This window comes from Bos mutus, chromosome 10 (assembly GCF_027580195.1).
Source record: "Bos mutus isolate GX-2022 chromosome 10, NWIPB_WYAK_1.1, whole genome shotgun sequence".
Lineage (NCBI taxonomy): Eukaryota > Metazoa > Chordata > Mammalia > Artiodactyla > Bovidae > Bos > Bos mutus.
Genome location: NC_091626.1, coordinates 51,703,130 through 51,717,979, shown reverse-complemented (window position 1 = coordinate 51,717,979; position 14,850 = coordinate 51,703,130). Strand labels below are relative to the sequence as shown.

At 42.2% G+C, this 14,850-nt stretch overlaps 1 pseudogene; it reads right to left on the bottom strand.

Moving 5' to 3' along the window:
* Positions 1 to 3,444: 3,444 nt before the first annotated feature.
* LOC102272732 (pre-mRNA-splicing factor RBM22 pseudogene) lies at positions 3,445 to 4,682 on the bottom strand (annotated as a pseudogene).
* Between the last annotated feature and the right edge of the window lie 10,168 nt (positions 4,683 to 14,850).

The window sequence follows — 14,850 nt, the reverse complement described above, 5'->3', positions numbered from 1 at the left end:
TCCATGGAATTCTCCAGGCCAGAATACTGGCATGGGTAGTCTTTCCCTTCTACAGCAGATCTTCCCAACCCAGGGATCAAACCCAGGTCCCGCATTGCAGGCAGGTTCTTTGCCAGCTGAGCCACAAGGGAAGCCCCAATAATGCAGAAGTAGATGTTTTTCTGGAACTCTCTTGCTTTATCTATGATCCAATGGATGTTGGCAATTTGCTATCTGGTTTCTCTTCCTTTTCTAAATCCAGCTTAAACATCTGGAAATTCACAGTTCACATACTGTTGAAACCTGGCTTGGAGAATTTTGAGCATTACTTTCCTAGCATGTAAGATGAGTGCAGTTGTGCAGTAGCTTGAACATTCTTTGGCATTGCCCTTCTTTGAAATGGCAACCCACTCCAGAATTCTTGCCTGGAAAATCCCATGGACATAGGAGCCTGGTAGGCTACAATCGATGGGGTCGCAAAGAGTTGGACACAACTGAGCGACTTCACGTTCACTTTCTTTCCTTTTCTTTCTTTGGGACTGGAATGAAAGCTGACCTCTTCCAGTCCTGTGGGCACTGCTGAGTTTTCCAAATTTGCTAGTACATTGAGTGCAGCACTTTAACAGCATCATCTTTGAGGATTTGAAATAGCTCAACTGGAATTCCATCATTACCACTAGCTTTGTTTGTAGTGATGCTTCCTAAGGCCCACTTGACTTTCCACTCCAGGATGTCTGGCTCTAGGTGAGTAATCACACCATCATGGTTACCTGGGTCATTAAGATCTTTTTTTGTATAGTTCTTCTGTGCATTCTTGCACAGAATTCTTTGTGCATATTAACCTTTTCTTAATGTCTCCTGCTTCTGTTAGGTCCATACCATTTCTGTCCTTTATTGTGCCCATCTTTGCCTGAAATGTTCCCTTGGTATCTCTAATTTTCTTGATGAGATACTTAGTCTTCCCCATTCTATTGTTTTCCTCTATTTTTTCTTTTTCTTTTTTTTTTAAATTGACCCATTTTAATTTTTCAGAACAAAAATACAACACAACATCTTTTTTTTTTTTTTTTGCCATCTACAATTCAATTATTTTCAAATACTCTAAGACAAAACAGAATCCCCTGCCCAGAGCAGGAATTAAAATGAGATGCTGAAGTCACACAAAGGTGAATGCTGAAGATCGACATTCCAGCTGTAGGCCATAAGTCTTCCATTCAAACACACTCTAATTCTTTTCCTTTCACAGTTTGTTAAAGTGTGTAGGAAGTTCTTTAAGATAATTTCATCTCAAACACCAGGTTTCTTCAATGATACACAGCTTCATGACATCTGTTTTTCCATCTTTGACAGGAATGACAGGATTGACAGGAATGAAAAGTAATTTTGGGGTTTTTTTTTTTGGTAGTGGAATTCCAGTTGAGCTATTTCAAATCCTGAAAGATGATGCTGTGAAAGTGCTGCACTCAATATGCCAGCAAATTTGGAAAACTTCAGCAGTGGCCACAGGACTGGAAAAGATCACTTTTCATTCCAATCCTAAAGAAAGGCAATGCCAAAGAATGCTCAAACTACCACATAATTGCACTCATCTCACACGCTTAGTAAAGTAATGCTCAAAATTCTCCAAGCCAGGCTTAAGCAATATGTGAACCGTGAACTTCCAAATGTTCAAGCTGGTTTTTGAAAAGGCAGAGGAACCAGAGATCAAATTGCCAACATCCACTGGATCATGGAAAAAGCAAGAGAGTTCCAGAAAAACATCTATTTCTGTTTTATTGACTATGCCAAAGCCTTTGACTGTGTGGATCACAATAAACTGTGGAAAATTCTGAAAGAGATGGGAATACCAGACCACCTGATCTGCCTCTTGAGAAATCTGAATGCAGGTCAGGAAGCAACAGTTAGAACTGGACATGGAACAACAGACTGGTTCCAAATAGGAAAAGGAGTTCGTCAAGGCTGTATATTGTCACCCTGCTTATTTAACTTATATGCAGAGTACATCATGCGAAACGCTGGGCTGGATGAAGCACAAGCTGGAATCAAGATTGCCGGGAGAAATATCAATCACCTCAGATATGCAGATGACACCACCCTTATGGCAGAAAGTGAAGAGGAACTAAAAAGCCTCTTGATGAAAGTGAAAGAGGAGAGTGAAAAAGTTGGCTTAAAGCTCAACATTCAGAAAATTAAGATCATGGCATCCGGTCCCACCACTTCATGGGAAATAGACGGGGAAACAGTGGAAACAGTGTCAGACTTTATGTTTTGGCCTCCAAAATCACTGCAGATGGTGACTACAGCCATGAAATTAAAAGACGCTTACTCTTTGGAAGCAAAGTTATGACCAACCTAGATAGCATATTCAAAAGCAGAGACATTACTTTGCCAACAAAGGTTCGTCTAGTCAAGGCTATGGTTTTTCCTGTGGTCATGTATGGATGCGAGAGTTGGACTGTGAAGAAGGCTGAGCGCTGAAGAATTGATGCTTTTGAACTGTGGTGTTGGAGAAGACTCTTGAGAGTCCCTTGGACTGCAAGGGGATCCAACCAGTCCATTCTGAAGGAGATCAGCCCTGGGATTTCTTTGGAAGGAATGATGCTAAAGCTGAAACTCAGTACTTTGGCCACCTCATGCGAAGAGTTGACGCATTGGAAAAGACACTGATGCTGGGAGGGATTGGTAGCAAAAGGAGAAGGGGACGACAGAGGATGAGATGGCTGGATGGCATCACTGACTCGATGGACGTGAGTCTGGGTGAACTCCGGGAGTTGGTGATGGACAGGGAGGCCTGGCGTGCTGCAATTCATGGGGTCACAAAGAGTCGGACACGACTGAGTGACTGAACTGAACTGAAAGAAGTAAAACTATCAGCCAGATTCCTTTAGTAACAAATGAGGAAAGGAGAGATATCTAACGTGCTGGGTGCTGTTTCTACTTGTCCTTCAAGAATGTGATTTTAGAAGCATTAAATCACCCTCATGCCACTACAATGATTAGTACTAGTAATCTTTTTTTTTAGAGGATTAGAAGGAAAACATTCAATGGACATAAAAATGGTCAAAAATTGTTTGCTTGTTTTTCTTACTGCAGGTTAGTTCCCACCCTCCCCACCCCCCAAAAGAAGATACAAAATGAACTTGTAATTGGGAAGGTAACTTGGTTGAACACTCCAATTCACCCAGTTGCTTGTTCCCCACATAGGTGAGGGGAAGAGGCACTAAGTTTTATTAGTGATGTTATAGCAGTAACCAGATGTGTTAATAGCAGCTTATTTCAGGTCCATCAATCCTTGGAGAACACATAGAGGAAATCAAGGCTGTCGTTCTCCAATTGCCTACATCTGAATACATTCCACTACCATGGAAACTACAAAGGAAGGAAAAACATGTTTATTTTGGGGATTCATTTACTAGGATATTTAAGCACCTTCTCTTCCATAGAGCCCCAGAGCAGTGATAAGTGCTAGGGGCTGCTGTGTTTCCTGGTATGAGCTCCCATCCTCTAAGGATCCTAAGAAAGATAGTGGATTGGTCCTGGAGCCCTCATGAAAGGAGGGGATGGTCCCATGGAGTGGAACATGTGTGGCCCAAAACCTGGGGGTTGGGGGGGCAATACCAGGTGGGAGTGGCAGGGCAATCGTTCACCACAGCTGGAGGACCACTAGGGGGTAGGTTGAAGTAGTTAGAGGCTTCTTCTGCAGCAGCAGCAGGAGGAAGAGCTCCTGGGAGCCCTGAAACAGGCTCAAGCTTGATTCCAGTATCTGTGGTTCCGTCCTTCTCCTTTTCTTTTCCTCTGGCTGCTGGGACCTTCCCCATTTCACTTTGAGCCTACAGCTATTAACAACCGGTTTATTAAAGGATTTCTTGGCAGCCACTTCTGCAGCCTGACTTGTGGCAAACTGGATGAAAGCATGCTGCTGTCTCTGCACAATAGTGATGGTCCGGATCTCTCCAAACTGGTAGAAGTGATTCTTTAGATCAGTCTCAGTAATGGTATCACCCAGACCACCAGCATACAGTGTTGTAATAGTCTTGTCCTCTGGTGGGTCCAGATGTGGCATTGTTAAAGCCCGCTTTACGAGTTTATCTGCCACAGGGTCGTTGATTCCATAAGGTCTTTAATGTTCTGATCAGCAAGGGGGTCATCCGGATCTGTTGGTTTTTCATGTCTGTATGGACATTCCTCTCCTCTCTTACATTCTCCTTTCACCTAGAAGGAGCAAAGGTGTGGTTGATTCCTTTTGTAGTAGGGGTGGTCTGGGCCAGTTTGAGCAGCATGTCACTGGTGGATGTGGCTTTCCCCAACATGCCACCTGACTGCTTTCCATCAGAGTTGGAAATCTGTCTCTCCATATTTTGCGTGTTGACGTCAGACTTTGGCATATCATCCTTAAAATCTAATTCTACATTACAAACCTGGATGGGCAGGCCATACTCTAGGTCTAAGAGGCAAGTCTGATAGACATTCTTCGATTTACTGCAGGTCTGGCACACTTCAGTCTTCTTGAAACGCATGAGGACCCTGGGGCACCAATGAAACACTGTGAAAGGCCTGGCACAAATTTTGCATTCCTTCCCATACTTTTATTTGGTCGTTTGGATATATGGGTGTTCTCCAAAACACGTCTGGCACAGAATAGGGAAGTCCTCAACCTTCCAATTCTGCCTGTTGTAGGTGTTGGAACCTAGAGAGGTCACCATCTTGAAAGTATCTGGAGGCAGCCGCAGCTTCCAAGTTGGGAGAGGACTGCCACCTCCTCTATTTCTTTGCATTGATCACTTAGAAAGGCTTTCTTATCTTTCCTTGCTATTCTGTGGAACTCTGCATTGAAATGGCTTTATCTTTCCTTTTCTCCTTTGCCTTTCGCTTCTCTTCTTTTCACAGCTATTTGTAAGGCCCCCTCAGACAGCCATTTTGCCTTTGTGCATTTCTTTTTCTCGGGAATGGTCTTGATCCCTGTCTCCTGCACAATGTAACAAACCTCCCCCTATAGTTGTTCAGGCACTCTGTCTATCATATCTAATCCCTTGAGTCTATTTGTCACTTCCACTGTATAATCGTAAGGGATTTGATTTAGGTCATACCTGAATGGTCTAGTGGTTTTCCCTACTTTCTTCAATTTAAGTCTGAATTTGGCTATAAGGAGTTCATGATCTGAGCCACAGTCTGCTCCCAGTCTTGTTTTTGCTGACTGTATAGAGCTTCTCCATCTTTGGCCGCAAAGAATATAATCAATCTGATTTCAGTGTTGACCATCTGGTGATGTCCATGTGTAGAGTCTTCTCTTGTGTTGTTGGAAGGGAGTGTTTGCTATGACACATGCATTCTCTTAGCAAAACTCTAATAGCCTTTGCCCTGCTTCATTCTGTACTCCAAGGCCATATTTGCCTGTTACTCTAGGTGTTTGTTGACTTCCTACTTTTGCATTCCAATCCCCTATAATGAAAAGGACATATTTTGGGGTTGTTAGTTCTAGAAGGTCTTGTAGGTCTTCATAGAACTGTTCAACTTCAGCTTCTTCAGCATTACTTGTTGGGACACAGACTTGGATTACTGTGATATTGAATGGTTTACCTTGGAAACGAACAGAGAGCATTCTGTCATTTTTGAGATTGCACCCAAATACTGCATTTTGGACTCTTTTGTTGACTATTGTCAGGAAGTATTTAACAGGAGGCTTCCTGTGTGCTGTTTTGGATCTGTCAGGAATTCTCTGTTCCTTATTAATTCCTGAATTAATTAAGAGGCAAGCCTCTCCCCGGGGGCTGAGGAATCTAGGCTTTTCCTTCATTAGTTTTTCTATATGGTGATAAGTACCCTCTTCCTTTTTATGAACCAAATGGTAAAAGTTATTATTTACAACTCTCTCTCTCTTTAATATGGATCACCTATGTTTTGTAAGTCTGGAATTTTAATCTTTATCTTTGCTGAGAATAGCTACAGTATATATGCCCACACCATGTTGATTAAAACACCTTTGCTCCATCAGAGCTATGGTCCCCATGTCTTGCTTTCTCTCTCTCTCTCTTTTTCAGGCTGATCCCCTGGAGTGCAGAGGTCCTCTGTGTTCATTTTCCTGCCCGGGCTTCTAAGACCCTCTCAAGAAGGTGCTCTGCACCTTCACCCCATTGAGAGGGCGCCTGAGGCCTTTGTGAACAGAGCAAGCCCCGTGCAGGGGTTTTATTGGCTTTCTGCGAAAACCAAGGAATATCAGCCTCTTTCTCTCTCCTTTACTTTCTTATCGCTCAACTCTGGACTACCAGGTTCCGGTCCATTAAAGGACCTCAACAGACTATGAGGGCTACTCTATTTCTTCTGAGGCATTCTTGCCCACAGTCGTAGTTATAATGGTTATCTGAATTAAATTCACCCATTCCAGTCCATTTTAGTTCGCTGATTCCTAAAATGTAGATGTTCACTCTTGCCATCTTCTGTTTGACCACTTTTAATTTACCTTGATTCATGGACCTAACATTCCAGGTTCCTATGCAATATTGTTCTTTACAGCATCAGACTTGACTGCTATCACCGGTCACATCCACAACTGGGCTTTGTTTTTGCTTTGGCTCTGTCTCTTCAGTCTTTCTGGAGCTATTTCTCCACTTTTCTCCAGTAGTGTATTCAGCACCTACTGACCTGGGGAGTTCATCTTTCAATGCAATATCTTTTTGCCTTTTCATACTGTTCATAGGGTTCTCAAGGCAAGAATACTGAAGTGGTTTGCCATTCTTTTCCAGTGGACCATGTTTGTCAGAACTCTCCATCATGACCTGTCCATCTTGGATGGCCCTATATGGCATGGCTCATAGTTTCACTGAGTTAGACAAGGCTGTGGTCCATGCAATCAGTTTGATTAGTTTTCTGTGATTGTGGTTTTCATTCTGTTCACCCTGGGACGGATAAGGATGAGAGGCTTATGCAGCTTCCTGATGGGAGAGACTGACTGTGGGTGAAAACTGTGTTTGTTCTGATGGGCACACATACACATGCATAAACAGGCAGAACAGAGGAAGAGCAGAAGGCATGTGGACCTTGGGAGACAGCACAGTCCTGGAAAGGGATATGAGGACCTGAAATTAGACATCAATGAGGAGAACGGAAAAAGAGGAATATTTCTGAGTTAGACATGGTATGGCATAGGCTTTGTGTCAATTTCCTAGTAATAAAGAGGGATTTGCTTTGATAGTTCATGTTTTGTGGTGGAAAGAAATGAAGAGATGGCCAGAATCCAGAACTCCCCAAACTATGAACACCCTGTTTAAATCCCTATGGTTTCTATGCCCAGATAATAAGGAGAATGAAGTATTAGTTGCTCAGTCAGGTCTGACTCCTTGCGACCCCGTGGACTATAGCCCGTCAGGCTCGTCTGACCATGGAATTCTCCAGGAAAGAATACTGGAATGGGTAGCTATTCTCTTCTCCAGGGGATATTTGCGACCCAGGGATCAAACCCAGCTCTCCTATATTGCAGGCAGATTCTTTACCATCTGAGCCTCCAGGGAAGCCCTAACAATAAGTCCAGCCAAACTGACCAAAGTTTAGCATCAAGCTGGCTCTGTTCCCCCTACTCCAACGGGAAGTCTTTGTGCAGCAACCATATAGTAGCCCTGGTGGTCCACAGTCTTTACTAGAGCCAGGCTCCTTGGCCCCATTTTCTCTTGATCAGCACCATCAAGGCTTCCATATCTATGGTGAGAAGAAGCAAAGAAAAACTATTTAAAAAATGCAAAGCAAGTGCACAGGAGGGTAGGTATTAACTCAAATTGGCTATACCTGTTTTTTTTCTGTTTTGTATTCTGCCTAGTTATGGATGGGGCTGTCCCAACCCAGGGATCTAACCCAGGTCTCCTGCATTGCAGGAGCATTCTATACTGTCTGAGACACTAGGGAAGCCAGAAGAGAGTATAGGGGTGAGATGACACAAGCCATGTTTATATGGAATGTCAGCTCTCTTTCCAATGCAAAGATAGGTGGGGGAGGAGTAGATGTCCAGAGAATTTGTCTAGCAGAGCTGTTAACAATCTTTGGTTATACAAAGGGAGGCCCACTACTGGGTTGGAAGGAGGGTCAGAGAAAAGAAAAAGATGAGCCAGTTTATGAAGGACTAAAGCCTGAATCAGTAGAAAGAACAAAGAACAATAACTTGTATAAGAATATCTGTTATTGGGGCTTCTCTGGTGGCTCAGTGGTAAAGAATCTGCCTACCAGTGCAGGAGACATGGGTTTGATTCCTGATCGGAGAAGATCCCACATACCACAAAGCAACTAAACCCATGCTCTGCAACTATTAAGTTTGTGCTATAGAGCCTGGGAGCTTCAGCTACTGAAGCCCATGCTCCACAACAAGATAAGTCACCGCAACGAGAAGCCTGCACATCACAACTAGAGAGTAGCCTCTGCTCGCCACAATGATCTCTCACCAGAGGGAAAAAAAAAATGGCCACACGGTAACAAAGACCCAGCACGGCTAAAAATAAAAAATAAACTTAGAAAAAAGAATATCTGCTATTTAATTCTAAATTGTGACATAAACGGCTTCCTTCTTCTTTTAATGTTTAAGAAAGTCTGTTACATTCACCAAGACTTTATGATGGTGGCTTTGGGAGTGGGCATAGATAAATGGAATGGATAACTTCCACATCTAGGAGAAAAAAATATGAAATAATGAAGGACCATTCAAAACATCAAGACAGACAATCCATTTAGCTGGGAATTAGGCTAATTTTATTATTAAATTTTAAAAGATGGGACAACTCACTCTAGTTTGTAGGGTAAATGATAACAAAATTGTTAAGGAATCTGGAATGTGCAGTTCATGGGACTCAATCCTCTGGAGCATGGAGCAGAGGAGACAAAGGTAGGGAAAATATCTAATGCGCAAACAGAGAATTCCAAGCGCACACTGGCACCGCATCTTCAAGGAGGAGCAAAGAAATGCAATTCTCTTGTATGCCCTGAAGGGTAGAAACGGAAACATTTGGTGGATAGCAAAAGTGGCAACTATCATGGGTTGACTGAGAAAATTTCTTGGACTATTGAGAAATCAGTGCGGAAATAGTAGGGGTTATGTGAGTTGGGGGATACTATTACAAAATCCTCCTTAACCAATCACTGTACATTTTTCAGCCTATTATTCACTCCTCCAAAATGCCCTGTGAGGTAGGATTCCTGTTCCTTCATGGCCTTGTACCCTGACTGCCATAGAAACAAGATAAATCACCTATCTAGGTATCTTTGAGATGTAGTGATAAAAAAGGAGCTTTCTTATATCCTTCAGATATATATAAAATGCTTTGAAGTTTAATAAGCTTATTTATAAGTATTGTCTCATTTTATACTTGAAATGATCCCATGAAATGTGATTACTATCTTTTACATATAGGAAATGTCTCTGACAGAGGTGAAAGCTCCATAGAGAGTTAACAACTTACATGAGTTTTTGCTGTTGTGTGTGTGTGTGTGTGTGTGCTCCATCGAGTCCAGCTCTTTATGATTCCATGGACTGTAACCCACCAGGCTCCTCTAGCCATGGGATTTTCCAGGCAAGAATACTAGAGTGGGTCGCATTTCCTACTCCAGGGATCCTTCCAACCCAGGAATCAAACCCACATCTCTTGTGCCTCCTGCACTGGCAGGAGGGTTCTTTGCCACGGGGCCACCTGGAAGCCCCGGCTTTCACTGTTAGCCAGATCCCACGCCAGGTTGCAGTGGCACAGCTCGAAAAACGTCAGATTCTCTGCCATTTGACCTTCCCTCTTTTGTGGTCATAGGGACTGTTTTGGGGAGGGGAGAGTGAGAAAATCTGACATAACTTGCATAGCCTCAAGCAGTGCCAAAGCTGATGGGTTTCTGGAACAGCCACTACCTGGGTACTTGTGGATTCTCCACACTAGGGTCTAATGAGGAGGGTCTTGGTACCTGAAAGCATGAGTCCAATAAGTCTTGTCTGGGCTTGTTTTCACTTGGCTCTCCAGGTGGGAGGACTCCTGGGAGCAACTGATTCTAGAATACAAGGGAACAACTATTTCCAGAATACAAGCATAGTGGTTGCTCTGAGAAAATACCCTACCAGATTGACTAACCAAATCTCTAATCTGAAAATCTGTATAGGAAATGATTGCAAAGTTCATCAGGTCACATGTGGCTCACTGAGATCTAGAAGCAAACAGAGGAAAATTTTTTCTCTTTTCTTTTTTTGCAAATCTTGTCTAGGTCCTAAACGGAGAACTAGTTTTCTATCTTCGGGGCTTTATCCAAAGATATTCACAGATAAAAGAGGGCCAGGAGAAGAAAAAACATCAACCAAAGAAAAATTGCTTGGGTAGAAGAATCTCTCTTTTCACGTTTATCACGTTTATCTGTGCTCCCCCATTTCCCAGGGAGAGTCATAGAGGAGGACCACCAAGACAGAATTCACTCCTCTTGTACAGGTGAGGGGTTTCCCAGGAGGTGCTAGTGGTAAAGAACCCACCTACCAAAGAAGGAGACATGAGCCGTGGGTTCGATCCTTGGGTTGAGAAGATCCCCTAGAGAAGGGCATGGCAACCCACTCCAGTATTTTTCCCTGGAGAAGCCCATGGACAGAGGAGCCTGGGGGGCTACATACAGTCCATAGGGTCACACAGAGTTGAACATGACTGAAGCAACTTAGCATGCATGCAGGTACAGGTGAGACTCCAAATGAGGCTCAGGAGCTTCAGGGGCCCATACTGACTGGCCAATCGTCTGCAGAGCTGGGTTTCTACCCTGAGAGCCTTACTCAGGGGACTTGCTGAAAGTATGCCATTTGGATAGTCTGGTTGTAGATCCTGGATCTGCCTCTAGCATTCATGTGACCTTGGCAAATTTCTCATCTTTTCACTGATTCAATTCAAGGTGGGAAACAAAATAGGGATAATAATAATAGAACTTACATGCCAGGTAATACATAGTAATCTATCAGTAAATGTTAACTACTTCTCTTATTGCTGTTGCTGCTATTGTTGTTATTTTATTGCACAGACAGCATCTCAGCCCCAAGTTTCCAAAATAAAATCATTCTAATTTCTGAAAGATGTTCCACTTCCAGAGAAAGCATAGAGAGCCACAAGAAGCTAACTGCCATCTGTTTTCCCTGTATGGTAGAAAACAGACCATTTCAGGACACAACTGTCCTACAGGAGAAGCAACCTAGAGGAAGAACTTGGGCTTTTGTGCCCAAGCTCTAAATCTAGGCTCTACCCCTCACCATCTTTGTGAGCTTGGCAGGCTTTCAACCTCTCCAAGCCTGATTTCCTCATCTATAGGCCAGGGACAATATATAAACCCAAATAGTTTACGTAGATGAGAAATAATATATGCAAAAAGCCTTGTATGGTGCCTGGCTCATGGTAGGCTCTCAAAAAATTATAACTAGTATTTCAGTTCTTACTATTCCATCTGATCAATGGCTAATCCATGTGATTCATGACATAGAAGCTCACATGCATGCACACACACTTACACATTCCCCTCTTGGACCTAGGATGGCCATGTTTGGGGTGTGATCTTCTCTTGGCAGGATTAGTCCAGATATTTATTTTAAAAGCAACAAAAGATAGATGAAAGAATTGACACAGAAGAGCAAAACAGAAGAATAACCATATTGCACTCTACCATTTACAAAACATAAAATTCACCAAAATTGCCTCAAGTCACATTTTAAACAGTGATTTAAATCAACACCTCAAATAAGACTATATTTCAAGCCAGAATCTCACTGTAGAAGATAAATAATTTCACAAATGTTCTGTCTTTGTCCCTTGATTAATTGTATCCCTAGATAATTGGGCAAGGATTACAGTTTGTACCACTGGACTTCCATCCATGTACCAGTCTTTCCCAGTAAATCCTAAACTAAACCACAAACTCAAAGCCTCTTAAATAAACAGACAGTGGCTAATTACCCAGCTATAATCCACTGGTATTTTACCTTACTTTAAACTTTGTTATAGAACTGATCTCAGATACTAAATACATGAGACATTTAAAAAAATAAAACTTGTAAAAATTGATTCCTAATCATTATATTATCTCCTGGACTATTGTTTTTCTTTTAAAGTAAATTCAGATTAACACTAATATACATTGATTTTTTAAATCTAAATTGCATGTTCCTCTAACTACATTCAAAACATGGGACCAAGTTTTATATGATTATTTAAGCCTGTTTGAGAGCTTAAGTGAACAGCATTTATGGGTGACCCCAATCTGCACTGAAAAGGTCTTATTACTTTTAGTGCTTTATATTATTTTATGTGGTGCCCCAGGAACTAAATGGTCCACTTTACATAGGTATTACTTGAGACCATGCCTTCCTTCATCTCCTGTACCAGACCAAAACAAAATTTCTGGGGGAATTTTACCTGTTTGGGCAAGACTAAGGATGAGATATTGTTCATGGGCAAGTTCTGATTATTATCATGGTGCCTAGAACAGAGTTCAGCACAAAATAATAGACACAATAAATACTGATTAGTAATATTTATGTACACTAATGGAGGGAATTGGGACACAGTTAACCAAAGTTTATGAGTATCTGACATTGCCACTTTAGATGTTTCTATCCTATCTCCAAGGTCTTCCCCAATGGCTCACTGGGAAAAGACTTTACCTGCAATGCAGGAGAGGCAGGAGACATGGATTCCCTCCCTGGGTTGGGAACATCCCTTTCAGGAGGAAATGGCAACCCACTCTAGCATTCTTGCCAGAAAACTCCCATGTTCAGAGGATCCTGGAGGGCTACAATCCAAAGTGTCACAAAAGAGTTGGACATGACTGAGCACATATCCTTTCTCCAAGCAACTTTCTTTAGCATTTGGGGAATTCTCCATGTGCGCCAAGGAAAGGTGGCCCATTATCTCCATCTGCAGAGACAGATTCTGATTAGTCTAGACTAGGAGCTGGCAGACTTTCTTATGGGACTAGATAGTAAATAATTTAGACTTTGTATACCAAGACACAAAATCAAAGGTTTTACTGAAATTTTCAAATAACCACTTACAAAGGCAAAAGTCATCCTTATCTCCTAGGCCACATAGAAGGTGGCTAGATGGATTTGGCTTGTGGAGCAAAGTTTGCAGATTTTAAGCCATCATGGCTTAGACCATTGTGACAATCACATGCTCTTTACTGGTCAGAAGTCTTGGCTTCAGCCCACAGAACACAGCATTTTCCTGAGAATAGTTATTGGTCTGAAGATGGGCCCTTGAGTTAAGTTGACCCAATAAGACCAAAGAGAAGAACCTGATTCTATGGTTAGGAGAATAACTCTTTCTCTCTTTTGCTTTCTCTCATTCTCTTTCTCTTTCTCCCTTTCTTTCTACTTCCCTATCTCTTACTGAAGATGAACAAGTAAGAACATTGTAACATTTGTTGCTGAGACTCAATCTGTGATGATTAGAAATAGCACAAGGAGATCAACTTGGTGCTCTGTGGTGACCTAGATGAATGGGATGGGGGTTAGAGGTGGAAGGAGGTCCAAGAGGGAGGGCTTCCCTCTTGTCATAAAGCAATATTGTTGCTTTACAGGATTACTTAAAAATATATAAAGTGATCTTTAAAGAAAAGAAAAGAAAAGCCAAACTAAGAAAAAGCATCTACATGGAGAAGGACAGAACTGAGAGAATCACAGAGAAGAGACCTAGCCCTGATCATAGATGACCTGGAGTCCATCCTACTTTAGCATTTTCTTACATAAAATAATATATGCACACATTGTTTAGGCAAATTTAATTCAGGTTGATTGTTTCCAGAAAAAACCTACTTCTGCTTTATTGACTACATCAAAGCCTTTGACTCTGTGGATCACAAAAAACTGTGGAAAATTCTTCAAGAGATGGGAATACCAGACCACGGGACCTGCCTCCTGAGAAATCTGTATGCAGGTCAAGAAGCAACAGTTGGAACTGGGCATGGAACAAAAGACTGGTTCCAAATTGGGAAAGGAGTACGTCAAGGCTGTATTTCGTCACCCTGCTTATTAAACTTATATGTAGAGTACATCATGTGAAATGCCGGGCTGGATGAAGAACAAGCTGGAATCAAGATTGCTGGGAGAAATATCAATAACCTCTGATATGAAGATGACACCACCCTTATGGCAGAAAGTGAAGAACTAAAGAGCTGCTTGATGAAAGTGAAAGAGGAGAGTGAAAAAGTTGGCTTAAAACTCAGCATTCAGAAAACTGAGATCATGGCATCTGGTCCCATCACTTCATGGTAAATAGATGGGGAAACAATGGAAACAGTGACAGACTTTATGTTTTGGGCTCCAAAATCACTGCAGATGATGACTGCAGCCATGAAATTAAAAGATGCTTGCTCCTTGGAAGAAAAGTTATGACCAACCTAGACAGCATATTAAAAACCAGAGACATTACTTTGCCAACAAAGGTCCATCCAGTCAAAGCTATGGTTTTTCCAGTAGTCATGTATGGATGTGAGAGTTGGACTATAAATATAAAGAAAGCTAAGCACCAAAGAATGGATGCTTTTGAACTGTGGTGTTGGAGAAGACTCTTGAGAGTTCCTTGGACAGCAAGAAAATCCAACCAGTCCATTCTAAAGGAGATCAGTCCTGGGTGTTCATTGGAGGGACTGATGTTGAAGCTGAAACTCGAATACTTTGGCCACCTGATGCGAAGAGCTGACTCATTTGAAAAGACCCTGATGCTGGGAAAGATTGAGGAGAAGGAGAAAACAGTGGATGAGATGGTTGGATGGTATCACCAACTCAATGGACATGAATTTGAGTAGGCTCTGGGAGTTGGTGATGGGCAAGGAAGCCTGGCATGCTGTGGTCCATGGGGTCACAAAGAGTTGGACACGACTGAGTGACTGAACTGAACT